Below are 27956 nucleotides of genomic sequence, written 5' to 3'. Positions count from 1 at the left end.
GAGGAAGAAGAAGAAGAAGAAGAAGAAGAAGAAGAAGGACGAGGAGGAGGAGGAGGAGGAGGAGGAGAGGAGGAGGAAGGGGAGGACTCTCTCTGCCAGAAGAGCAAGAGATTTGGAATGAATGAGGTAAGTGAAAAATACTGTTTGGTTCTCCCAAGGATCCAGGACTGAATCTTTCTTGGTCCGCAGGGGACCCAGAATGGGGAATGTGGGAAGGTGGTGAGAAGATGGAGATGACATAGCGTTTGGGGCTAACAGAGTTTAGCCCCTGAGAGACTGAATGTACAAATGGACAATAGTCAGACCATAGATGACAATAGGACTGACCCATGAATGTTCTCTTTGGTTCCACCTGCCTGGAGGTGCTGATGGTCAAGTCTGTGTTCAGAGACAGCAAACCATAAGGTTGGGGGCCAAGATACAAAGTGTATAAGCATCACTTTCCACTCACAGTTGCATGCTCCCAAGGGATCATCTCAAGTCCACATCCTCTTCTTCTCCTTCTCCTCCAGGAGAAACTCCTCCTTTCTACCTGAACTCTTCTTATAATCCTAATTCTTGCATATGTTGCTCTAAATGGCACATCTTCACCAATGATGATTTGGAGCTTCAGTAGCCACTCTGGGAACATTTGGCTTGAATAAAATTATTCATCTGAGAGGTGCCTTGGAAAAGAAAGGACCTAAAATTTCTAAGATTTAATAGGCAACATTTGTGTTGATATGCAGAGGCCTCTAAATGAAATTCTTTTTTAAAAAGATTTTATTTATTTATTCATGAGAGACAGAGAGAGAGAGAGAGAAGCAGAGACACAGGCAGAGAGATAAGCAGGCTCCACGCAGGGAGCCTGATGCGGGACTCGATCCCAGGTCTCCAGGACCACGCCCTGGGCCGAAAGCAGACACTAAACCACTGAGCCATCCAGGGATCCCTCTAAATGAAATTCTGATGGAAAAATTCCTTCACTAAAAGATTCTTTGGACAAAGTTAATGAGCAACCTGACAGTCTTAAGCAATGACAAACTAGACTCATTTCCTGAGTAAATTCTCCCTCTTTGTCCTCCAGTTGCCTCTTTATATCTAGCGCTCCCTCATCCCTCTTATCCTTCTGATCTCTTTCCTTCCATTTCTGGTAACTTCTCTCTCTTCTTTCCTTTGTCCAGATCCCCTTATCTTTTCCTACTGATTTCCTAGGACCCCCAAATGCTGGTTGCTTCTAAAACTCTATCCCTCTCATGAGTCAGGTATACCTTGGATCTGAGCTGAATTCACAGTTATAATTCAGAATTTCCCTAAAGAGGCAGCCAGCTGCTAGTCATAGAATTTAGCCTGCTTTTCATTGCACATGTTCCAGGGTTGCCAGAACTATATCAACTTACACACATGTTGGTCAAAACTTCAGATGCTAAATCCTGGATGGCAAAAACTGATTGAACAACACGGGAAGGGATCTCCAGAGTCCCTCTTTTATAATAAGCCCAAGTGTCAAAAAAGACCCCAAAGTTAGGGCAAAGTCTACTAAAAGCCATACCCAAAACATTTCCAACAAAACTTATTTAGACCATAATTCAACCATGAACATAAAGAAAAGATGAAACTTAGAAGATTGTGGCCATAGAAGATTGTGGCCATATTGTTCACTCCCTGAGGAACACAACAGTTATCCCCCTATGATCTGGTAACTGCAAGATCCACACATTTAAGGATTTCACCTCTGATAGTCTGCACTGCTTCTTGCAGAATTGGCAAAATATTGCCAGGGATTCATGTATTCAAACCCATCATCAAAAGGTCAAGTCTGCCTTCCCACAAAATCTTAAATAGCCTCAGCCTCCTGACATTCTTTTTTTTTTTTTTTTTTTAAGATTTTACTTATTTATTCATGAGAGACACAGAGGAAGGCAGAGACCTAGGCAGAGGGAGAAGCAATCTCCCTGTGGGGAGCCTGATGTGGGACTCGATCCTAAGACTCTGGGATCACGACTTGAGCCAAAGGCTCAACCACTGAGCCACCCCGGTGCCCAGCCTCCTGACATTCCTAAACCAGAAAATTTCATCTATTAGAAGAAACATCAGAGAAAAAACTACTTTTGAACTTCATTGGAATGGACCTTATCGTGTACTATTAGCAACAAATATAGCAGTGAAACTCCTGGAAGTCAATCCTTGGGTTCATGTTTCACAATTCAGAATTCCACATAGTTGGCGGACTAGTCCAGTAAAGGACCTCATATTTCAAGTATTCAGAGATCGACTAATAAGCAACTTTTGTAAGTAAGTAGCTGGCTCAAGGTCTGTGGAATATGCAGTTGACCTAGGATATGGATAACCATGCCTAAGACATGAGACAAGAATTCCTGTTTTATTATTCATCTGTTTGCTCATAACCATTCTTCTCATTTTCTACAGACCCTACAGACCCATAATGGTCCTTTTCCTCTTTTCATTCCTCTTTATTATAATTTTTAGGTCAGAACATACTCCTAATTCTATTCTTAGATTATCTCAAACAGGGCAACCCCCGTGGCGCAGGGATTTAGCGCTGCCTGCAGCCCAGGCATGATCCTGGAGACCTTGGATGAGTCCCACCTCAGGCTCTCTGCATGGTGCCTGCGTCTCCTTCTGCCTGTGTCTCTGCCTCTCTCTCTCTCTCTCTGTGTGTCTCTGTGAATAAATAAGTTTGTTTGTCTGTTTTAAAAAAAAGGTTATCTCAAACAGTAGCCACTGCCTTGAGTCTTACTGATTGCTCTATATGCCACCCATCACCAGATCATCATGATAGAAACCTCGAGAGAATTTCAGTCTTAATAAGGAATGGCAGCTGACGTCATTTGCATCTAAATAGACAAATAACCTTAAATAAATCAACACGTGAATTTGGTAACGCTCTTCTCTCACAGAAAAAGAACCAATTATTACAAGATATTTGAATTCAACAACTTTCATGGGGTGATGGGCCAATCACTTGCCACCTGGAAGAAGTTAGTAGAGATCAAACTGTAACTGGGCTAATCTAAGACCTTCTCATCTTCCACCAAGAGCGACTCCTTTCTCCTGTGTCTCCATGTGCCCTCTACTGGATGCTGCTTCTTTTGCAGCCAGGATGCCTGGTCTTGTTTGCCTCAGACTCCTACTTCACGCACTTTACCAATACTATGCCAAGACTCATCTGTATACAGAGACCCTATTTCTAGAAATCACAAACTTGGAAAATTCCCTGATGATCCCACCCTTGATTATCCAGGCACTCCAACTGAGAAATCACTAACCAGTTGTTCATGTGAACTATCAGAGCAGGTGTTCCCAATGGGGAAATCTTATAAGCAGAAAGTACTATAAGAAATTATCATTAACTTTGGCAGAAGTTATTAATAATACCACCTCCTCCACTCTAGACGATGTACAGACCAATCTCAACTCAGTAGCACAAGTGACGATGAATAATTGTATTGCTCTAGATTTTTTGCTGGCTAGTCATGGTGGTTTCTGTGCCATTGTTAATACTTCTTGCTGTATTTAGATTAGTGAAACAGGTAAAATAGAACAGGCAATACATTGCCTTAAGGGAAAAACTACTTAGTTATTTAAGTTTGATCTTCATGGCCTATAGAATTTGTTTACTTGACCTGGCTTGGGAAATTGGGGTTCCTGGTTCTTGTAGGTGTCTTATAGGGACTATTAGTTATTCTTGGTTTTGTCAGTGATCATGATGTTGGTCTCTGACATTCTATCCAGAATTGTAAATCCTACTACATAGATGCTCTCTTGACAGATAATCAACATGACAACACAGCAACAAAAAGTTCAAGATGATCTTGCAATATGGTTGACCATGGAGACAACTGAACCATCCCCACAATAAAGATCCAGATTTGTAGCCTTCCCTGAATTGGGCAATCTACCACGTGCAAGAATGATAGAATGACCAAAAAGGAGACTGGGAGACTGAATATGCAAAGGAAAATGGCCAGTCCATATATGACAATAGAATGCTGACTCACAATTTCTGCAGCAACCAGTCCAGGAGTGAATACACAACCTCTCTAGCAATTGGCCCAGAACCATTAGCACTTTGTTAATAATTGCCAACTCTATAATTTTTTGCCCTGACTTCCAAGTAAGGATCAAACAGAGAAAGCCAAATATACTTTCCAAACCAATCACAGAAGATGCCCCACTTCTGGTTAGACTGATTCAGAGTCCTATGCCAACAACCTCCAATCAGATCATACCTAACACCTTCCTTTTCATTTTGTTATAAAGCTTTCCTACTCCCCTACCTGCTTTTGACTCTACCAAACATAAGCAATGATGACTTTCTTATTTGTATGGTCTTCATTTATTTCCACAGCTCATCAGGAACTCTGAAAGGAGACAGCCCCACGTGGCTCCCATCTGGCAACACAGAGTAGCTGCTGCCAAATAGGAGTGGGACCATGTCAGATTTAAGGTAAGAAAGAATAGGAGATGGAACCCCACAGTCCCTTGGCTATCACACAGCATAGAAGAAATCCCCAAATGCCTCCATACTCCCTGTGAAAGAATGTGGAAGGTACTGATTGTTGACAGCCAGCAAGCCTGCAGAGGTCACTGTTGGGAGAAGGTAGGCAGTACCTCTGTATCATTCCCACACAAGGGATATAAGGTAGTTTGCCAAGGCCAGGGACCTGATGTGGGATTTGGCTGAAATTCAGAGGTTCTGTCAGGACATTAAGAGCCAAAGTGAAGTCAGATCATCAAGGGAAAGACTCCAGATCCTCACTGCCAAGAACACTGTATCGGTTAGGTTTTGCTATGTAACAAACCACCTCAAAACTTAGCAACTTAAAACAATAAGCACTTGCTAGCTCATCATTCTATGGGTTGGCTACATGGTTCTTTGGGACTAGGCTAGCTCAGCTGATCTTGCTGGGCTCATTCAGGAAGCAGGTTAGCTGGGGGCTGGATAATTTAGAATATCCTTACTTAATGAAATGGATTGTAAATCAAAGGTCATCTAACAGTTTATCTCAGTGATTTTCTATGGGTTTCCTTCACTATTCTTGTTCCTTGTCCACCATTTTGAAAATAAGACAGAGTTGCAATTCCAAGGCATTCATAAAATGCTTTGGAATATTTATCAGTTATATTAGCAAGCACAGTAATGCTCATCATCATTTGTCTGGTGTCTCTTTCTAGCAGAAATGTTCAACTTCTTTCCATTTATGACCTTATAACTCTACCTAATACATACTCTACAGTATTTTTGAAAATGAGCATGTGCAGGAGGCAAACTCTGGAAGGGGCTTTCTGCACTGACTTTTGAGTTATGTAAAGGTATCTCTCTTTTTTGCCACATGAAAAATGAGAATATAGCATAATTCCCATGCCATGGTCATCATGTCATTTGAGTCAAGTCATTGATGATATGCTCTTCCATATGCTTATGTAGTAACCATATGTATTACATAGGAAGTTCTGTAATTCAACAGATAAAGCTCAATTAGCATTACTAGAAGGAAACACTGCTTCATTAACAATACACCTAAATTTTACTGTACATGTAGAGAGAGCCCTTGGTGGACTTGGTGAAGTTTTAGACACTTTCTATTCCATAACCAAGGTTTATTTCCCCTTGGAGCTCATGACTACTTCCACCATGTTGTCTTCAGAAGATAGCTACTCTTTTTCTAATAAACATATCCAAACAGGAATTTAAATCCCTTTCTCATATTTCTGGGGACACTTGAGATAAGATTTGGACATTTTTTAAAAAATCACTGAAGACTAGGGGAAATTGTAAATAACATTGAGAGTACCATTATTTGAGGCTAGTGTTTCTCAAATTTTATTCCACAGAACACTAATTTGGGAGGCCAATAGAAGATGCTCAATGAAACGATATTTATGGTTGAACAAAGTTGTGCAATGGCGCACACTATATCTACCCCCATAGATACTAAAATGTACATGAGCATGATAAAGGCTCTGTGAAGTCCTGCAACAGACCTCTTAACTTTTCCTAATGCAATGACTTATCAAAGTACAATCTTATCAAAGTACAGAATTTTTGTGTTAGCATACAACCAATATCATGTGGGCAGCATGCCCTAAGATATCAATTTGGTTACCTGAATTGTATCCTAACCCTTACAAAGGTGATCCTTGTAAGACAAAGATTGTCCTGGGGTCTCTTCTTTCCCACATCTCCATTCAGCTTCTCTATGGCAGATGCTGTCCTGAAAACTCAGGTGAATTCCTCCATGAATAAAGAGAAGACCATCAAGACCTTCTTGCAGCTACTTCAGCTCTGCATTCACAGTTCTACTTTCTTCTCTAAGAAGTCTTTCCTTTTCAGATGAGTGATACCTGGAATGGCCTGCCTTACAAGACAGAAGAGAACTGCAATAGTTGTCAAGAGCAAGAACCCTGGAATCTGACTCCACCATGTCTTAACTTAAAATCTCCATGCTTCAATTGTTTGATGTGTAAAACAGTAGCAGTAGTAATTACCTCATAGGATATTGTGAGTAGCCCATGAGTGAAGGCTATTAAAATACTTAGAACAGGATCTGACATAGAGTGTGTACTCTGTAGATGTCAGGATTATTTAGTTTAGCTTTGACCTGGCAGCCCTCCAAAGAATATCCTCCATCAAACTACGATACTGATTTCAAAATTCATTCAAGAGAGACACATCATAAGAAGCTAGAAAATCATTTTTTCTGGTTGCAAATATTATGTCAGCATGATTATCAATAGGTTAATTGATACATTTTACATTTTTATTTTTATATTTTATAATTACAAAAGTAATACATTCTAACACTGGAAGCCTGTAAAACATAAAGAAACATTAAAGGGAAAAATGCACTCAAATTATCTGTCTTTGGAGATCCCACTAGTAGTATTTTGTTATATATACAACATACATATATATTATGAAAATGATCATATAATACACCACTAGAAATATTTTTCACTTGGCAAAATGTTATATACACTCACCCTGTCACTATTCAACAGTTGCAGATTATTCCATCCTATGGATCTATTATAATTCATTTCTTGATTCTTGAGTGATTTACTCACCAGGATGATTTGGTGAATTACCCATCACAAAACCAGTGTTTTAACAGAAGGAACCTATACACTCTTCACCTCCTGGAGGGTTATTAAGCCCTATCAATTCTTTCCACTGGATTTCCTGCTCATGCACCATGTTCACCTCTTAGTCTTCATTATTTTTTAGGGTAAATACATTCAAGTCAAGCACATCCACAGTCAGCCAGAGAAAATCAAAGGGCTAGAAGACAAAGCTTATTAAGTAAGATTAAAGGAAATAGTATTCTTTTGTCCATTATCTCTCAATTCTCTATACTTATTATTCAAGCATTAATATCTTTCTTCATTTTTTTCTTCTTATTTTATTTTCCATAAAAATGAGAGTATTTGCTATAATGTGTGTCATTCCATAACATGTGACAGTGTAAAATTGGCCAAAACCTCCTTCCTTCACTTTCAGGAGAAAAGAGCTCTGGTATGCTTCAAGGATAAAACATGGTAAAAAATAAGTTATCCAGAAATCCCAACACTAAAGCATCCAAAGTATGAAACTTGTTTTGAATTGACCCTTTTTCCTAGTGATCTTCCATGTTTCAAATGATGCAACTAGAATAACTAATGAATGAATTGCTCTGGTGTCTGTGGTTATGACAGAATCTACAGAACAATGAATAACGACCAGTTGGGAACATCATAGCAGCTGAATTCTCACATTTGAGGCAATGAGATACAGTGTGTCCTGTGCATTGGAATATATCTGTGAGCATTCCCTAAATTGGCTGGATCCAGCTGATCTAGGATGGCCTCACCTCGGATGACCTATCTCTAGTCTATGTAGTTTCTATTTATCCAGGTGACGAGCCCAAGCTTACTCACATGGCAGGGGCATGACTCCAATAAATTGAGCACAGTGTGCAAAACCTCTTGAGCATTAAGCTCCAAACTGGGATGGCTTCACTTTCCCTACACTCTGTTAATCAAAACAAGCCTCAAGTCCAGTCCAGATTCAAAGCAGTGGTGAATTGGACTCCATATCCATAAGGAAAAACCACAAAGTCATAGTGCCATCGAAGTCTAGATAGAGGGAAGAAAGTAACTCTGGCCATTTTTGTCAGTAATCTGCTACAGTTCATCTTCTGGCGACAATTACTCATGTTTCTTCAACATGTAAAATACACTTACTTCTTCCCAAGACCTCTTTCCATCTGTATTAGAGTCCATGATTTGGGGACCTACATCCTTCCACATGAGGCTTGACAGGAGACATGTGAACTAAAAAAAAAACAAAAAACAAAAAAACAAAACAAACAAACAAACAAAAAAAAACAAGTTACATGCTCTCAACTCACCCAACGTACAAATAGGAGGCATGGGCAGGACAAGCACAATAGACTTTTCCATTGAGAATATTCTGTTAAAAACAATTCATACAGTGAAAATATTGTACATTTTTTGGCCAAAGGATCTCATCACTATTGGGGAAGGTCATCAAGAGGATGTGATCGCCGGCTGACCCACAAGATATAAGTGGGCAATTGAAGGCTCCTCACCCCCTTTCCTGTCCTTGGAATGTAAGTTCTGCCCACCATTCCTACAACTGGAGCCATTTTCAGGGACAGGACACAGACTTGAGATAATGAGGTGGTGTTGAAACCCTCTGGATAGTTGTTATACATGACTGAACTCCATACATGCCTCTATATAAACTTTTAAGATTCCAGCAATAAGTGGGGGGGCTACTAGTCTCATGACCACCCAGGACAAGCCTCGTAAATAAGTTCCCTTGCTTCTTAAACCTGTCACCTGCCTATCTGAAGTGGCCTACCTCTTTCTTAAGTCTCTGCCTGGTGTTCATATAAAGGGGGTTTGTGAACTAACAATTCCAGAGCAGGGGATGCTGCCAATTGTGCAGACTGAAGAGAGGTCCCAACAAAAGGCTATGCAAAGCACTGAAGCATTTTAAAGTAGTGATTTTCTTCTTTGGTTTCTGCAGATGCTGACACAACAAATTCTGATTCTAAGTGGCTTGGCCAGATTCCTACCTACAGATCAAGCAGGATTTTCTGGTAAATAAAACATTCATGCATTTTTTATTAGTGCATGATTCATTTTTATGAAGTTGTCATTGCCATTTTAAAGTGTGTCCTAAATCCTGATGTTCTGTGTAAGATTTTGATGAGTGAATGCTTTAAATTGTCTTATCATTAAACATTTAGGGTTTTCTATAACATGTTACTTTCTTTTTTTTCTGTTTTCTATGAAATCTAGATGACTTTGGTTAATGTAAGCTGATAGCTACTTAATATATTCTCTCCTTGAGTCCTAGAATACATTTTTATTAAACGAAGTTTTCCAAAGCATAGGTAGCTTTTTAACATTTTAAAACATTTTGTTGTAAGGTAATGTACATATAGAAAAGTACACATACTGTATGTGTATAGCTTGATGAATTTTCCCATTGAGCACACTTGTGCAATCAGCAAGCAGATAAGAAACAGGATATTACCAGACCCCAAAAGCTTTCTTGTGCATGCTTTCAGCCATTATTCCACTAAGATAGGGCTTCTCAACCCCAGCACTATTGATGTTTTGGGCTGAACAATTCTTTGCTGCTGGAGGCTATCCAACGTATTTTATCCAACGTATTTTAAGACGTATTTTATCCAACGTATTTTAAGACGTATTTTATCCAACGTATTTTAAGACGTTGAGCACCATCCTTGGTCTCTACCCACTACCTGCCAGTAACAACTCTCATTTCCTGTGGGATAACCAAAAATATATCTCCAGACATTGCCAAATATGCCCTGAGGACAAAATCATGCCTGATGGAGAACCTCTGCCTCTAAGTTAACCACTATCATGACTTCTAATAACATAGATTAGTTCAGTTGACTTTGTACTTTATATAAATGAACTCATACACTTTATTCTTTTGTATCTGCCTTCACTCTCTGAATTATATTTGCAATATTTATATTTTTCTGTGGAGTTGTAGACTGTTTATTTTGTTGAATAGTACTCCAATGTGTGAATATATCCCAATTTATTTATCCATTCAACTATTTTTAAAGATTTTATTTATTTATTTATTTATTTTTATTTGAGAGGGTGGGGAAAGGAAAGGCAGAGGGAGAGAACCTCAAGTGGACTTCACAGTGAGTGTGGAACTCAATCTCATGACCCTGGGATCGTAACCTGAGCTGAAACCAAGAGTCAGACGCTTTACTAACTGAACCACCCAGGCACCTCTATCCATTCAATTATTGAAGGCCATTTTGGTAATCACCAATTTTTGACTAATACAGTTTTAAAACTCATTTCTTTATTATCATATCTTATACTCCAAATTAAATACCATACCTTATCTCTTAAAAACTTTTTTTTAAGTTAAGGCATCTGAGTTGTGGAAATTTTGTTAATCTGGAACAAATCACATGCTAGGCATTATAAATAAAATATTTTTATGGTAATTTCATAAGAAATACACAATGGGGCCATTGATCCTGAGGGTGAGATTGGGAGGAAGGAGAAAAGGAGTTCAAGTTCAGTGAAACCAAAATTATTGAACATCTGTGACTGCCAGGCACTGATGGTAGCTCTGGAAATGTGAAGATGAAGAAGACAGGTTCTCTGCCTTTGAGAATTTTTCCATCCATTCCTCCTAGTCCTGGCCAATTTTTCTCTCCTGGAGCTGATATGATCTAATGGTACCTCCTGCATGGAAGGGTTACCTCTGATGACAGGACCTGGGCAGTGCCAGGGGGAGCAGCGTGGGTGGGCAGAGGAGTTGCACCTACTTTTGTTTTTTTTCAAGTGTAAAGAGGGGGTTCTAGAGTTGTAGCTCCATTCACCACCAGGTAAGTAAACAGGGAAGGGTTTAAAGCAGAAACTTTAAGAATGGGTAGGATGCAAACTGCAGAGGGGAAAATTCTCTTTTCCCCAAAGACCTCCAACTGCAGAAGAGACTGGATAGGGCAGGTCAGGGGAGGTGGCAGACACAGCCCCAGAAGGAAATCCAGCTGACAGGACAGAAATGCTTGCTGATGCTCACGAGTCACTTCATAGCTGCATCTATAAAGTTCATTTACATTCAGAACATACATCCCACTAGACAAAGGAAAATATGAGCCTAGGGAAAGAATGGCTCTGTGGAGCTTCTGTGTTTTAAAAATAGACTAATTTGGTCTTTAATAGGCATCAACCAAGTTGAGTGGCTTCTCTTTCACAAGAAGACTTTCATCAGCAGTATTTCACTGGTATCTTTGTCTCTTATCTTTGCTACTCAAATATTTCATTAATTCTCTACAACTTGAGGACAATGAAACAAGGGCCAGTGTGGGTGGTATCATCCTCCTACTTATTCATCATTCTCAGCCTTCTGAGACTTTCACTTCTCTTCCTCAGTTTATGTTTGCTCATTATTGTTATGCATTCATTAAATTTCAGTACTGTCTAATTAAATTGACCAAATGTTTATGTTGTGAGTTCACTTTGAATTAAGCTTTCAGTTAAGTTTACATTCCACTGAGGGGGGCACTTGACAGGATGAGCACTGGGTGTTATACTATATGTTGGCAAATCAAACTCCAATAAAAAAAATAATAAAAATTTAAAAATTAAAAATAATAATTACCAAATTACAAATATTTAGGAAATTAAAGAATTTCAATCCAACATGGAAAGGTTTCTCAATTTTCTCTTAAGTAAATCAATAGGAAATAAAAAAATATTAAAGTTTTTATAACCATATAAAAAGATTTAAAAGATTTAAAAGATCATTTCATTAAACCTAGACCTATTTCTAAGAAAATGTTAGATGATATTTATAAAGATGATATTCCACCTACTTCCCCGGGCAATCCTTTAATAAGCACCTTGCCTAATTTATTAAAATAGCAATAGGCAAAGCAAAACAAATGTGAACTCAAACTTTTTAATGGTCCTGTTGTGCATGCAGTCTCAAGAACATGCCACCCTCCCCAATACCAACAACCCCTCTGCCCTCCTGCCAATTAGCCAATTAGAGAACAATGAGCCATTGAGCCACTGACTTGCAGAGCCTTAATATTTAAAAGCCTGTCTTTTATGTTTGTTTTCTGTCCCTCAGGAAAATCCCCAAAAGACACATTTTTCACCATATTTATCCATCACATGCTAAAATAACTCAGAACAAATGTACAAGACTTTCCATTGAACTACTTGGGCCTTCCAGTTAATATGCCTCAAAACTTTCACTGCAAAGGCTTTATAATGGGTTATCACATGATAACAGAAGTGTTTTTCTTTTCAAAATTCTTGTTTACTTATTTTTGAATCCCAATATTATAAATTATTGTTTAAATAGGTATGCTTATTCTTTAAAGGAAACTGCATCTTTATTGTAAAGCAAAATGTGCATATGTGTTCTTTAAGACATTATATATATATATATATATATATCTGCGGGGGGTATACTCACACATAGCATACATATGTATCTAGATAGATGTATATATACATTCATATACTCAAACAGAGTGTATATAACATATATATAGATATACACATATGAATGTATATATATACAATTCAAAGTAATGGTTTAGAGCATTGATACTGCAGCCAGTCTACTTAGGTTTAAATTCCAGATGTGATATATATATATAATGGAATATTACTCAATTACTCAGCCATTAGAAAGGATGAATTCTTACCATTTACATCGATGTGGGTGGAACTGGAGGGAATTATGCTGAGTGAAATAAGTCAATCAAAGAAAGACAATTATCATGTGGTATAAGAAACAGCATAGATAGTCATAGGGGAAGGGAGGGAAAACTGAATGGGAAGTAATAAAAGAGGGAGACAAACTATGAGAGACAGTTAACTATGGGAAACAAACAAAGGGTTGCTGTAAGGTTGGTGGGTGAGGGGATGGGATAATTGGGTGATGGGCATAAGGAGGGCACATGATGTGATGAGCACTAGGTGTTATATGCAACTGATGAATTGCTGAACTCTGCATCTGAAACTAATAATACACTATAGTTGGCTAATTAAATTTAAATAAAAATAAATTCCAGATCCATATGGTAATAAAGGCAAGTTACTTAACCTTTGAATGCCTCAGAGTCCTCCTCCTAAAATAAGAATAATACTTGTATCTATTTCATCAGGTTGTTAAAAGGGTTAAATGAATGAATATCACATAGGTGTATATAGAGCTTAGAATGGCATCCAGCTATGTATCTGCCTGTAATTAATCTGTGTGTATCTGTATCTGTGTGTACAGGTAAAAATTATTAACCTTTCTTGTGTCTATTTCACACATTTTTGAATACTAATACTAGATTTTCTTCATATGATATATATGTATACACTTAAAGATTATTGAACAATTAACTGTTTCTACTAATTCTTCTTCTACCAATTCTACTTCTCCAGACTAAATAAATCTAATTTTTTACTTTTGGCTCATATATTTTATATTTCAAATCCTTAAATCTTTCCATCTACTCTTTCTTGACTCTTCCTAAGTTCTCCACATCTCTAGAGCTGTCAAACCCTAAAGTGTTGCCAGTGTTCTAACTAGGATGTGAGCATGCAGCTGTGAAGCCTTCACAGGGCTGGGAGTTCTTCAAGGAGGCTGAGACCAGCTGTGGTTCCTGGGTCTCACCCCAAGAGCCTCATACTTGGCTCTTCCTGAAATGTGCCTCCTTTCAATGTTACCATGGCATCAGCACTCAAGAATTATAGAACAGAGGCTGCCCCCCTGGCTGCACATTAAAATCACCAGGGAAGCTTTTAAGAAGTGTCAATGACTAGGTTTACCCAAAGCAATTAAATCAGAATCTCTAGGGGTGTGGCTATATACTGCCATTTCTTAAAAGCTCCTGTCTGGGTCTAAAGAGTAGTCAGAGTTCACAGTTGGAGTCGAGTAGAGAGGATATCACCATCAAACAGATGCCCATATCTTTGCTCTGCTGCAGGAAAGGTACTAGCAGGGTGCATTCTTCCCTCCCTGTGTGGCAACATCTTCCCAGCTCCTCAGAGAAGGTCAGTGGACAGCCTCTTAATGCCGTGCTCCCTGCTTTGTCACCTAATGCCTCCAGAAAAAAAAATCTGCACAACGAGACTGGAAATTGTGTTTTAGAGCAACTATTCTAAAATTTTTCTTTTATTGCCACACATATGATGGACAGTATCATGTGCATGATGCCATCCTGTTGGAATAGGCAAGGGCCAATTCCCAGCTATAAAATACTACCTAAGGAAGCATTTTAAAATGCAAGTTAGTAACAATGACCTAATTATAGGGACAATTTGGGTTGTCATTAAGCAAAATCAATAATTTGCAAATTTAGGTACTTTAGATATCTTTCACTTACTCTGCATATATTTACTGAATATCTACTCTCTATGCACTGATCTAGGGGCTCAGCAAGAAATAGTTTAAAACAACAACAACAAATTTCTTGCCATCCATAGAAATTACATTTTAGGGTAATTACATCTTAGTGAGAAGATAGACAGTAAACAAATAGATAAATGAATCAATGTGTGTTTCTGTGTTGAAGGGTGAGGATGCTATGGGTAAATGTCATGGAGAAAAGAAAAGGTTAGGGAGTGCCTTGTTGGGGAAAGTAATCAGGAAAGACCACTTGGAAGAGGTGATATTTGAGTAGAGATCTGAAGGAAGTGAGAATGCCAGTCTCCTCTGTGTTTGGGGGATGAGTGGTACAAGCAATTGTAAAAGCCCTGGGAAGGGAGCCTGTTGTGTAGTTCAGAGAACATCAAGCAGGTCAAAGTGACTAGAATAGGAAAGGCATGGGGAGAGAGACAGGATGAATGTCAGTGGTCACAAGGAGTTTAGAATCTGCAGGGTCTCTGGATCTAATTCTTAATGCAGTGGGAAGCCATCAGAGGGTCTCAGCTAAGGGATGCTCAGACTTACCCTGTAAAAGGATTGCTTGAGCTATTGCATTGAGTACTACTATAGTAGAGGGATGGAGCTGAAAGCAGGAGATCTGACAGGTGGTTACAATCACAGCACAAGGGAACTATTGGTCAGAGATGCAGTAGAGGAGGTTGGGGAGATATGGTGGTGTTTTGGATATGTTTAGAAGCAGAGTTACCAGGATTTGGTGATAGAGTAGAAGTCGAGTGGACAGAAAGAGGACTATGGAATGTAGATGCCATTTATTGAGACAGAGGACACAGGGAAAGAGAGTCTTAGGATGAAAATCAAAAGTTTGAGATATGTTAAATTAGAGATGCATGTCAAGTGAAGATACTGAGCAGAGTTGACTATTTGACTGCATTGAAAGGGAGAGGTTGGGACTCATGATTTCAATTTGATAGTCATCATTATAAGATTATATATTTATCTGTTTATCTGTTTTTTTTTTTTTGTCTCTTTCTTCCCCAAGAATATGCATTTCACGAGGGCAGAACATCAATCTGTTTTGTTTTTCACTATATCTCCAGCTTCTAGAACATGGACTGGCACATAATAAGTGCTCGATAAATATTATTGAATGGATAAAAAATTAAATACCAATTCAGGACAGTGTAACTTAAGTGAAAAATAGCAGGATATAATAAGTGCTAAAGGATGATATGGTGTGTGTAAGTTGAGACTGGGGAGTCATCAGTGTGGGCTGAAATGATCAAGAAAAGTCTTGGAGGAGGGGCACCTGGGTGGCTCAGTGGTTGAGCCTTTGGCTCAGGTCATGATCCCTGGGTCCTGGGATCGAGTCCTGGATTGGGCTCCCTGCAGGGAGCTTGCTCTTCCCTCTGCCTGTGTCTCTGCCTCTCTCTGTGTGTCTCTCATGAATGAATACATAAAATCTAAAAAAAAAAAAAAGTCTTGGAGGATATTGACCTTTATCAGGTCTTAAGGAATGGGTAGATTTATAGGTAAGAAGAGTCAGGAAGAGTGTCAAATTTGGGGGAAAATGATGACTTTGGTTTTGGTTTTGTTGAATTGGAAGTAACAGAGGACAATTTGCATTCAATAGAAAGACATTTACTTTAGTTCTTTAGATGGTTTGAGATATAGACTTGCAAAGCATTCTTCCTTTCTGAAAATAGAACACACAAAGCTACATTAGGATATTGAACCATAAATGTGTTAACAGAATATTAAGTAGGAAGTTTTGACTGAGACACCAAAAAACAGTTGAAGAGTTCCTAAAGCAGCACTTTTCAAAATTTAATGTGCACACAAATTGCCTGGAAATCTTGCTAAAATGCAGATTTTGATTTTGTAGGTCTGGGACAGGGGCCTGAGATTCTCTGTTTCTAATAAGCTCCCAGGCAATGCTGCAGGGTCCTTGAACTATATTCAAGTAATGAGGTGTTAAACCAAAATGAAAATTTTTGAAGGAAATAAGTAAAAACCAGTTACATGATTCTTAAACTCTTCACCGACATTGAGAGTATAAAAAGATTCAGTTGCTGGGCATCAAAGGGAGTTTATTTTAGATTGGACTGATTTTCAGAGAGCTGTTAATGGGCTGTGAGCAAGGGTGTAGGGTGGAAGGTACATCCCCTTAATCTCAGATCAAGAGAGAGGATGTCAGTGAAACTCTTGACAGCACAGTACCTATCACCTATAGATAGAGACAAAGTGGACCAAGAAGGCAAAGGGCAGGACACAGGCTGCTACCTGACAGGTTAAGGCAGCTGCTTAGTAATGAGGCAGTTCACACAATCTGCCAGGGCAAAGCAAATGTAGGTCAGCAACCAGGCTAGTAGACAGAAGGAGAGGTAGAAGGGAAAGATTGCAGAAGGCCCTAAATAGGGAAGCCGGGAAGACTGAATCAGGTTTGGAATCTAGTGTGGAGGCCGAAAGAGATAAGACCTCTGGCAGCCATCTTAAGCCCCTAGATAAGTAAAAGTAAATAGCTGCGGCCTGTAGCCCAAGTCAGTTCCAAGAAAGACCGCAGAACGTCCTTGACAGAAAGTCCCATATCGGAATGAAAACAGAGCTTAAGAAACTCCCCCACCCTTTCCCTCATATCGGAATGAGAAAAAAAAAAAAAAAATTCCTTCACCCCTTCTGGAAATCCCCTAGACCAGCCCATAAAAACCCAGCTGTAACCCACCTCAGGGTCCAAGTCCCTGCTCCGCTGTGTCGGGTATACTTGGACCCAAGCTCGAGCTTGCAAATAAACCCTCGGTGCGGTTGCATCGGTGTTGGCTCCTCGGTGGTTTCTCAGATTCGCAATCTTGGGCACAACATCTAGATTATTTTAAGGGACCAGAATTTTAATTTCTGAGTGGAGATTCTAAATACAGAATTTTTAAATGTTTTTAGGATCTTATATGATCTATGAGAGATCAGAAAGCAATTCACTGAGTGAGTTTTCATCTAGGGTCAGTTCTCCCACTGAGCAAACTCTGAAGAGGCAGTGGGAAACAAAGTAAAATTGATTTATGGTTATTAAGCCCCTGAATTCTGCCCATTTCATGTTTTGGTAACAAGTGGATTCAAGGCAGAGAAGAAAAATCAGCCTTAGATCTGTATATTAGCTACAACTTCAGCAGTTACAATAATGTTACTGTTGAGTTCCTTTGTCGAAACCAACTGTAAGGAGATTATTTTCCTTTTTTTTCTTTTTTTTTCATTGTCAAGTACTACCAAGTGTATTGTTTTGGTTTTGCTGTATGATACTTAACATCAATTTTTCACATATCCATAATAAAATACTAGAAAGTTATGAAACTGATTTTTTTTAACAAAAACACCAAAATTTATATACGAAATGATTCATTCAGAGCCCATGGTAGTTTTTGTATAAACCTACTATTAACTATTTAATGGTTTCACAGAGGCCAAGAAGTCTGTTTTAGGGATGAGTTTATCCATGCCAGTAACTAACACTTCTAATAAGAGACAAGTGTGGTAAACAACATGAGAAATGAGGAGAGGCAATATTTCGAGGTTGAGAACTTTTTTTTTTTTTTTTTGGATTGCACTGTTATAAAAAAGGTTTCTAATGTGGCTCCTACGCTAGTAATGAAGATAATTCCAAAAAAGGAATTGCACAAGTATTTTGACTAATAATGTTTCCTTAAAGTAAGTGTATAACATGCTTGAGAAGGAGCATAGTCTTTTTCAATACAAAAGCACTGATATGCTGGTTTAAAAAAATAATCATATTGGTTGAAACTTTGGCTTGGTTATTTTCTGATGGGAATGAACCTAGTCATTTATGTTATTTCCATAGATGTGCATCCTAAATATTGGACTTTATTTGCCATTCTGTTCGACCTCTCATTCAAAAGGCAGCCCATCTATACACTTTATGCTGGCTGAGGACTGTCAAGTCTGTGTTGAACATTGGGGTGAAGGTACTATTTTGCAAATACTTTTTTTTTTTTTTTTTTAATGGGATGAGCACTGGGTGTTATTCTGTATGTTGGCAAATTGAACACCAATAAAAAATAAATTTATTATTTAAAAAAAGGAGATTATTTTCTAAATGCCGATCCTCTCAGAGATCTTCCACAACACACTGCTATTAACACCACTCCCGTAGGCCAGCCTCACTGTGTCTGCTAATACTGGAAAGAGTTCAGAATGTTCCCACTTGAATAAAACTTTTGCTAATTCCCCTTCTCATTGGGCAGACGAGGGAGGTGGAAGAGCAGTCGTCACTCCTTGATCTCCTAGCAGCTGCATCTGAAATACATTTTTTTCACCTGGGCACATCAGAGTTAGGACAAATGTGGTTTGGAGTAGTTGTGTGTCTGGTATTGTCATCTATGCTGAAGGAGTCTGTGCACATGGAGATCTAATGAAACACAAGTGGTTCTTTGCCCAGCAAACACTTACTACCTCTGACATAAGCAGAGGTGATTTTGTTAGGTGCCGTGCTTGGAACCTGAGAATTATCGTGTGAGATGGTAGAGTGGAAAGATGCATGCACCTCCTAATCTGCCCTTTCTAGATAGAATCTTCTCTTTTGCTCTCAACTTACATTTCATGCATCAAATACACTAAGATTTCTTGAAATCCAAGCATCTGAAGACTTCCTTCAAGACTCTACCTCAATATCCCTTCTCTAAGAGCCTCCCTGATCCTTTATCTTTCAGGCAAGCTTGGCTAATTGAGACAATCTTCTGAGCCTCAAAACACTTGGGACAAAACTCTGTAAGAGCTTTTCTCTGTATGTAGTCATTTTTGGTGCATTACCTGATATGTATGTAAAGGAATGGCCTCCTATTAGTGGGTAGCTTTTCTTTTATTGGATGTTTAATTCCTTGTGTGGTTAAGATACCATTACATTGTCTGATGCCCTAAAAGTTAAGAAAACTCTGGATGAAAAGAGCCTTAGATGGATAGCAGAGAATCATGAAGGAGTCATGGGGTCTTGCAGCAGATTGTGAGCAGGTGAGTCATGAAAGGCAACCAGGCAAATTGCCTTCCAAGTTGCTCTAGTCCTGCAATGCTAGAATGGCAGCATCTCAGCCTATATAAGCTGGAGGACCCCCCAAATCTTGCATTCTTTTTGTTCATTGCCCTTATGTTTTTTCTTAAAATGTAAATAGATTTTGAAGTAACTCATTTTTCCCCGACTATAGACTATAAAGGTAACATATATGTCTATGGTACTTTGTAGTACATGCTGGTGTCTGGCACCATCCCTGTTGGCACCTGTCCTCCTGGTGTAGTTATTAACAGCACTGCCTTTCACACTCAGAAGTATCCTGGCTGGAATCATAACTTACACTGGCACCCTCCTGATTGTACAGGATTTGAATGACCCCTTGCACATACACATACTGGTGCTGTAAATAGCATTGGATACAAATTATTGTACATCTGATTGTGTATAACTGTGTACACATGTTATTTTCTCTTAGGAAAATTCCAAAAATAGAATTTCAGAATCAAAGTTTATAAAAGTATTTCAGACCTTTGATACATTATATCATTTTACTTTCCAGGAGAGTGACAACCATTTAGTTCATAAAAATCTATGGTATTACTAAATAGGAGTTTGGTTATTAAAATCAATGATCCCAACACCAACACCACTGTAACAACTTCAGAAACCAAGAAGTTTCCGAGGCACCTGGGGGCTTAGTTGGTTAAGCATCTGCCTTGAGCTCAGGTCATGATCTCAGGGTCCTGAGATTGAGCACACTTTGGGGTCCCTGCTCAGCAGGGTGTCTGCCTCTCCCTGTGCTCCTCCCCCAACCCTGCTCATGCATGCACTCTCTCTCTCTCAAATAAATATATAAAAATCTTTAAAAAAAAAGAAACCAAGAAGTTTCTATTTTCTCACAATTAAAGCATGAAAATTAGCAACTTATTTCTTCCACCTCTAGCCCCATTTCTCATTATTTTCAAATGTCCTCTGAGTTATATTTCTGTCTTAAAGATAAATTTTTTGGGGATCCCTGGGTGGCGCAGCGGTTTGGCGCCTGCCTTTGGCCCAGGGTGCGATCCTGGAGACCCGGGATCGAATCCCACGTCGGGCTCCCGGTTCATGGAGCCTGCTTCTCCCTCTGCCTGTGTCTCTGCCTCTCTCTCTCTCTCTCTCTCTCTGTGTGACTGTCATAAATAAATTAAAAAAATTTTTTTTTACATTATTTATCTTTTCATTTAAGAACTATACAGATACATCATGTTTGTAATCAAGATACTATAATTATTTAGACTATGATGAATCTATGTAATTATATATTAATCGTGCATATTAATAAATATAAATATATATTTTATATTATAAAATATATATTTATATATGTTATAAATATATATTTATATATTATAAAATATATATTTATATATGTTATAAATATATATTTATATATTTGTGTAGTAATATACCATACATATCTATATATTGTACACAGACATCTGTTTACATATAATAGTATATTTAAATGGAGTCAAGAGTTTCTGTACCCTTTTAATGCCATAGCTTCTCCATTTGTGAGTTCTTTTCTTTTTGCTCTTTTCTCCTTCTCTTTCTTTTGGGCTAGGTTACACTTTGAAGTAAATTCTTTAGTTGGGGAGCATTTATTTTAGATTTCCTGACATATTTGATCATATCTCCATTAGGACTTCTATAATTGTAGCCCTGGTCAGGGTGGGACCACAGATTTCCAGTTCTCTTCCAAATCTGCCTAAAGTGGACAAAATGGAGCTCTTTGTACAGCCAGGCTTTTGGAGCACAGGTATATTTATTGGGATACAAATTGTTGAAATCATAATAAGGCCCCAACTACTATTTCATTCTACTTGTCCTATTTTTTAAGGCAGGGTACTCCTTTGGTTGGAGTTCCACAATCTTGGGGAATTCTTGTTTTTCTTTTTTTTTTCTTTTCTTTTCTTTTACTTTTTTTATTCTTTTAATAATAAATTTATTTTTTATTGGTGTTCAATTTGCCAACATACAGAATAACACCCAGTGCTCATCCCATCAAGTGCCCCCCTCAGTGCCCGTCACCCAGTCATCCCCACCCCCCGCCCTCCTCCCCTTCCACCACCCCTAGTTCGTTTCCCAGAGTTAGGAGTCTTCCATGTTCTGTCTCCCTTTCTGATATTTCCCACCCATTTCTTCAAATCTAGTCTTGACACATAGCCATTTCTGGATTCCATAATTATAACTGGGAAGGGGTTGAGGGACAAATCCGGATCTCTAGTTATTTGCTCTGGAACTATTAGACAACCACAGGCTGCCAAGGCCTCACATGACTGAGCTGGAACAGGGGCTTAAAGTGTTTAGCTCTTCCCCTCCTGGTGTCAAAAATGGTCAGTTAGGTCAAGCTCTTAAATAGCCCATGAGCAGAGATGGTAGATGAGTAGGTAAGTTCTGTGGCCTAATGCCTTTGAAATTTCTTTGTTCCTTAAATTTGTCTAGCTCAGACTTTTAGATCGTTTTTGGTCTACATTCATATACATTTGCCTCTCACCTGTTTCCTTATGGCATAGATCCCTGAAGACATTCACACACCAGAGGACATTCCAGTATTGACTTCACACAGCTGATTGGTGTTAGGCTACAACTACTAGGTGTGTATCCACATTCAAATATAGCACAGTTTCAGTTAGCCAGTTATAAATACAAGACAAAGAAATTCAAAGAGTATATGATCAATGCTTCCCATGTCATTTTAAATTCCATTATACCTTTTTGTCTGTAGATGATGCTTGGTATAGAATTTTTGGTGCATATTCTTGTATCTTCTGTGATCATATATGTAGTTCTATACTATTCTGAGGTTGGTCTAGTTTGTTTTCCTTTGTAAGTTGTTGTTTCTTTTGCATGCTGTTGTGTAAATGTCAGGTGATGGCTCCATCGCTTCTTCTTTTGGAATCTATGGATCCCTTCACTCTGCAGGGCAGGCCATCTTTTTTGTCTCAAAAAAAAAAGTGGTTTTATTAATCCTTGTGTGATTTTTCTCCATGATTTTTCACCCTCAAGCCTGAACTCCATATTCCTGATATAATTTCCTACATGGCCAGTTCTACTTTTTGCTGTTTCTAGTTTGAATTTTTAGTTTTGAGGCAGGTTTAGGTTTCTCTGCCGTCTTTTTAGTCTGCTAGCTTCCCTTACATCCCATTCTGTGGCTTTATTGCTTCTTTGAAGTACTATGTCTCTTCTTCAACTTCTATTTCATTGAATCCCTGTTCTCCTCTATGATTCTTTTTCCAATGTGAGTTTATATCAGAAAATGTTCTGGTTACAACTGATGGAAATCCAACTCAAACCAGTTTAAGTACAAATAGGAAATGTATTGGTTCACATAACCTAATTGTAGGAGAGTCAGGGTTGAAGCTGACTTCAGAGGCACAATGCCATCAGCAGTCTTTCTATCTTCTGCTTCTACTCTCAGGTAGAGGTAGCCTGGTTATGTTCCTATCCCTGCATCAGTGAGCATGGCCAAAAGGTGAAGAAGAGATTGGCTCAACATGGTTCTGCCTCTGTGGCCAGGATATGGGATCTATTACAATAATCCATATATTTTTCCCTATCTTTCTTTTGCAAGATGTTTAGTCTTTAGTTTTATTGATTGCTCCTGCTTGTTATTTGATTTATAAATTGGACAATTCTAACTGGGCTTGCTCTTTGCCCAATAATAATATGAATGATTATTCTGAACCATGCTTTTGCCTACCTTGTCCAAGCCTCTTTGTGTATTGATAACTGATGGTTGTTATTTGTTTTCAGTTGATTGGTACATGTAAGGGACTGAAGCAAGAGCTTCCATGTGCCCATGGCTGAAGGCAACCAGCTGCCACTGCTGCCTTGAGCACTTTCCAGTGGATGAGTGAATAACCGATTAAATGTGAAATCACAGCAACTCTCATTGGGTGAATAGAGGATATAGTCTAGTTGTAGGCCTCATTGAGGCACTGAGTACCATATAGACCCTAGCAATGTAAATTCAGCGTAGTCTGACTCTTCTAAGATTTTATCAATATCTTTAACTGCTTTATTGAGGTATAGTTTACATAGCATCACATTCACCCATTTTCAGTGCACAGTGATTTCTAGTAAATTTAAAAGCTGTGCAAATATCACCACATCCAGTCTTAGAATATTTTTATCACTCCAAAAGATCTATCATGCTCACTTGCAAATAATCGCTGCTCTCGCCCCTGAGCCACAAGCAACACTAATCTACTTTCTGTTTCTATAAATTTGTCATTTCTGGACATTTAGTGTAAGTGGAATCAGAGTATGTGGTCTTTGGCATTCGACTTCTTCCACTGAATATGATGTTTTTGAGGTTTATTCATGTGGCAGTCAATATCAGATGTTGGGGCCATTCTATTGCTGAATAATATCCCCTGGTATGGACTTAATGGCTATATCTTTTGAAGCTCTAAGTGAGGTACATTATCTGACAAAGATTGTTTTCCTGATTTTTAGGGAGAATAAAATATTTTAAATTGAGCCTGGCCTGGATAATGGCTGTAAATAGGGCATGAAAACATTCTTTCCCTTTTCCCCTTGGTAGAGTTTGGAACATACCTGCTCAAAAAAATTAACATTGCCACTTGGACAGAATAATCTGGCCAGAGCATACACATTCATATGCCAATGCAGCTGTCATGGTGGAGATAGGGGACCGAGGAAAGAAGGATAGCAGAGGATTTGTACAATTCTTGGACAGGTAAAAAGCAGCGCCTCTTTAAAACACAGACACACAAATAAACTTTGACACACACACACACACACATTTTACAGACACAAAGTACCAGATATGTACACGGAGACACACCCATGCAAAACAATGAGTATATATCCACACAAATGCCAAACAGATACACAAAAGCACTAGCTTTCTTCCAGCATCACTCAGGATGCAAAGTATCTTTGATTTCATTTAAAGTGAAAATAATGATGATATATTCTTTCTATTTCAAGATCATTAAAGACAAGGAGACACCGGTCTTTTTGGAGTTAACAAATTTCATATCTTAGTAAAGAAATAAGCTTTATATAAGATAAGTATGTTATTTCTACCACCCATCCCTCTTTGTGTTGCTTATATTTCTGAAATCACAGGGACAATAATCATGTTAAAGGAAGAGAAGGCAATAAACACACACCTATTATGGATCTATCATTTATGTATATTTATCTATTTATTATCTATCATTTACCATCTATCTCTTTCCTCCCTTTTAGAGACACATGGTATTTCATATATCCATGCACTTATTTATTTTCAATTCTCCTTTTTAGGCCTTTATATTATTATTAATTTTTCTGAATATTTTCCTTTGTGGACATTTAGAGTGTTTATAATTTTCTGACCCAATCTTTCAACTAGCATCCTTGTACACATATACTTGTGCATGAGTGAGAGTATTTCTCTAGAATGTTTTCCCAATGGTTGATTTGTTCAATAAAGAATATCCCAAGCTTAAACTTGATAGATGTTGCCAAATTGTCCTCAAAAAATGTTGCACCATGTTTAGTCACCCTCACTGATATTTTCACTCATTTTCTCTCCTTTCCCTTTATTCCCTTTCACTAATTTTTATATTCCCCAAATGAAGACAAAACATGAGAGACACCTAATTCTGGGAAACGAACAAGGGGTGGTGGAAAGGGAGGTGGGTGGGAGGATGGGCACTGAGGGGGGCACTTGGGATGAGCACTGGGTGTTATGTTATATGTTGGCAAATTGAACTCCAATAAAAAAATTTTTAATAAAATAAAAAAATAATTTAAAAAATGTTGTACCAATTTTAATTCCCATAAGCTCTCTAAAGTAAATTCCCATGCCCCTCAGTCCCCATTATTAGCATTCCTTTTAATTTTTTGATGTCTATGTTGGCATATGCCATGTCTCTTTGTTTTGATTTGCATTTTTCTGATTATTTAGAGTCTTCTCATAAAAATATTGGTCGTAGGAATTTCTCCTTCTGTTTGTATTCCATTTCATATTCTTTGTCCAGGCAAACCAGATTGTTTGCCTTTCTGTTATTGATTTGTAGGACCTCTTTATGTATTTCAGTTTATATATATAAAATATTCTTTCCATTCTGTCATTGTATTATTGTCTTTATTTGTGGTCGGGATTTTCCATTTATTATCAAGATTTTAAACATTTTTAAATATTGAGATAATTTTAGATTTACAGAAAAGTTGCAAAGATAGAACAAAGAGTTCCTGTATACTCTTCACCCAGCTTCTCCTGATGTTAATATCTTATATAATCATTGTGCATTTGTCAAAATAAGAAATTAACATTGGTATGATAGTACTAAGTTACAGATTTTATTCAGATTTCACCAGATTTTCTAATAATGTCATTTCCTGGTCCCAGATCTCATCCAGGACACTCTGATGCACTTGGTCATCATGTTTCCTTTGTCACCTCCAATCTGTGACAATTTCTCAGTCTTTATTTTTCATGACGTTGACACTTTGGGTGAGTACTTATCTGTATTTTGTAGAATATTCTTAATTTGGGTTTGTCTATTATTTTCTCATGATTTGACTGGAGTTATGGATTTGAAGAATACCTTGGAAGTGAATTTCCCTTCTTACAACATCATGTTGGGGATACATGATATCCACATGACTTACTAATAGTGATGTTAGTCTTCATTACTCACTTAAGATGATGTCAGCCAGATTTCTCCACTGTAAAGTCATTATTTTTCCCTTTCCATTCTCTATTTTTTAAAAGCAAATCACTAATCCAGCTTATACTTAAGGGAAAGGAAATTAAGTTCCACCTCCTGAAACTAAGAAAATAAACTATATTTATTATTTGAAATTCTTCTGTAAAGAAGGTTTATCTCTTTTACTCCATGTATTTCTTTATTCTTCTATTGTTCATTCTTGTCAGTATGACTGTATGAACATTTATTTTATTTGTTGGACTGTAGTTTATTATAGACATTTGAATTTTGGTATTTTCAATTTTATCAACCTTTTATATATGTCTTCTGTGTTTTACATCTTGTGAAGGAAACTTTTGCCACTTTAATAATAATAGTATTTCCCTGAAGTTTTTTTTACATTTAAGTATTTAATCTAATAGCAATTCAAATTTGTGTGTGATATGAGAGAAGGCTCTAAATTTGTTTCTTCCATGTTTGCCTTTATTTGTCCTAACATCAATTATTAACATTCTCTTCCTATTGGCTTGCAATGCCACCATTATCAAGCATTAAGTGGCGGTCTGTGTGTGTGTGTGTGTGTGTGTGTGTGTGTGTGTGAAAGAGAGAGAGAGAATGGAGATTCATTATAGACTTTCTTTCTTCAAGTATATTTAGCATATAGTGCTATATTAGTTTCAGGTGTACAATATAATGATTCAACAATTCTATATATTACTCAGTGCTCATCAGGATAAGTGTACTCTAAATCCCCTTTATCTATTTCATCCATCATCCCACATACTTTCCCTCTGGCAACCAGAAGACCTGAACAGACATTTCTCCAAAGAAGACATAGCCAACAGACACATGACAAGATGCTCAACATCACTAATCACCAGGGATATGTTTTGCTATTTCTATCAAAATTCTACATTGTTTTAGTACTGTTATTTTACAGTATGTTTTGATATCAGGCAAAACTCTTCCATTTCTTCTTTTTCAAAAGAAGCCAGACACAAAAAGGCACATACTGTTATTCCATTTATAGGGAGATGTCCAGAATAGGCAAATCCATAGAGACAGAGGATAGATTAGTGGTTGCCAGGGATGGAGGGAGGAAGAAATAGGGAGTGACTGCTAATGGAATTGAGGTTTCTTTCTGTGGTGATGAAAATGTTTTAGAATTAGTGGTAATCTATGCACAGCTTTATCATACACTAAAAATCACTGGATTAATACATTACAAAGATGAAATTTATGGTATGTGAATTATATCTCAATAAATCTATCATTTAAAAAATGAAGCTGAAAATGGATACAAGGTTTCTGCTTGAGATCCTAAGTCTTAAACTTAGATTTTTGATGATGATTGCAACTCTGTAAATACTAAAAACTACTGAGATGTACACTTCAACAAGTTAACTTTATGTTTATAAATTTCATATTCCTAATGCTGTTCAAATATATATAGGCAATTTTTGTTAAATTTGTCTTCTGATAAAATAAACTTGGAAAATTAAAATAAGGACATTGAGAACTTGAACTTTGATTAACGTTGCATTGAATTAAATTATGGAATAATTTGGAAAGAATGGTTAACTTTACATTATTGGCTTGTCCCATTGGGATCATGATGGTGTCCTTCTGGATAATTGAAGTTTCCTTCAAACAAGTCTTGCACATATTCAGAGTGTCATTTGTTAATTTATGCTTCCTTTGTGAATCAATCTTTCTCTATTAACATTTTGTGATGTGTATAAAATTAATTTTTAAGTTGTTGGTTATGTTTCTGGCTCCCTTATTGAATTGTCATATTGATTAAAATAGCTTTTCATTTGAT

At 37.7% G+C, this 27956-nt stretch overlaps 1 long non-coding RNA gene across 4 annotated transcripts; it reads left to right on the top strand.

The window, feature by feature from the left end:
• LOC102154528 lies at nt 1–26898 on the top strand. 4 transcript variants are annotated; one of them, XR_005376683.1, is made up of 6 exons: nt 1–126; nt 4352–4450; nt 6338–6505; nt 9038–9110; nt 21107–21222; nt 25834–26898. It is a non-coding gene; the product is annotated as an uncharacterized LOC102154528 (long non-coding RNA). The 4 variants fall into 4 exon arrangements; XR_005376686.1 differs by lacking the exon at nt 6338–6505; XR_005376685.1 differs by lacking the exon at nt 21107–21222.
• The last annotated feature ends 1058 nt before the right edge of the window (nt 26899–27956 follow it).

The sequence above is a fragment of the Canis lupus genome, chromosome 23, assembly GCF_011100685.1.
Source record: "Canis lupus familiaris isolate Mischka breed German Shepherd chromosome 23, alternate assembly UU_Cfam_GSD_1.0, whole genome shotgun sequence".
In the NCBI taxonomy this organism is placed as follows: Eukaryota; Metazoa; Chordata; class Mammalia; order Carnivora; family Canidae; genus Canis; species Canis lupus.
This window is presented reverse-complemented; position numbering and strand designations above follow the sequence as displayed.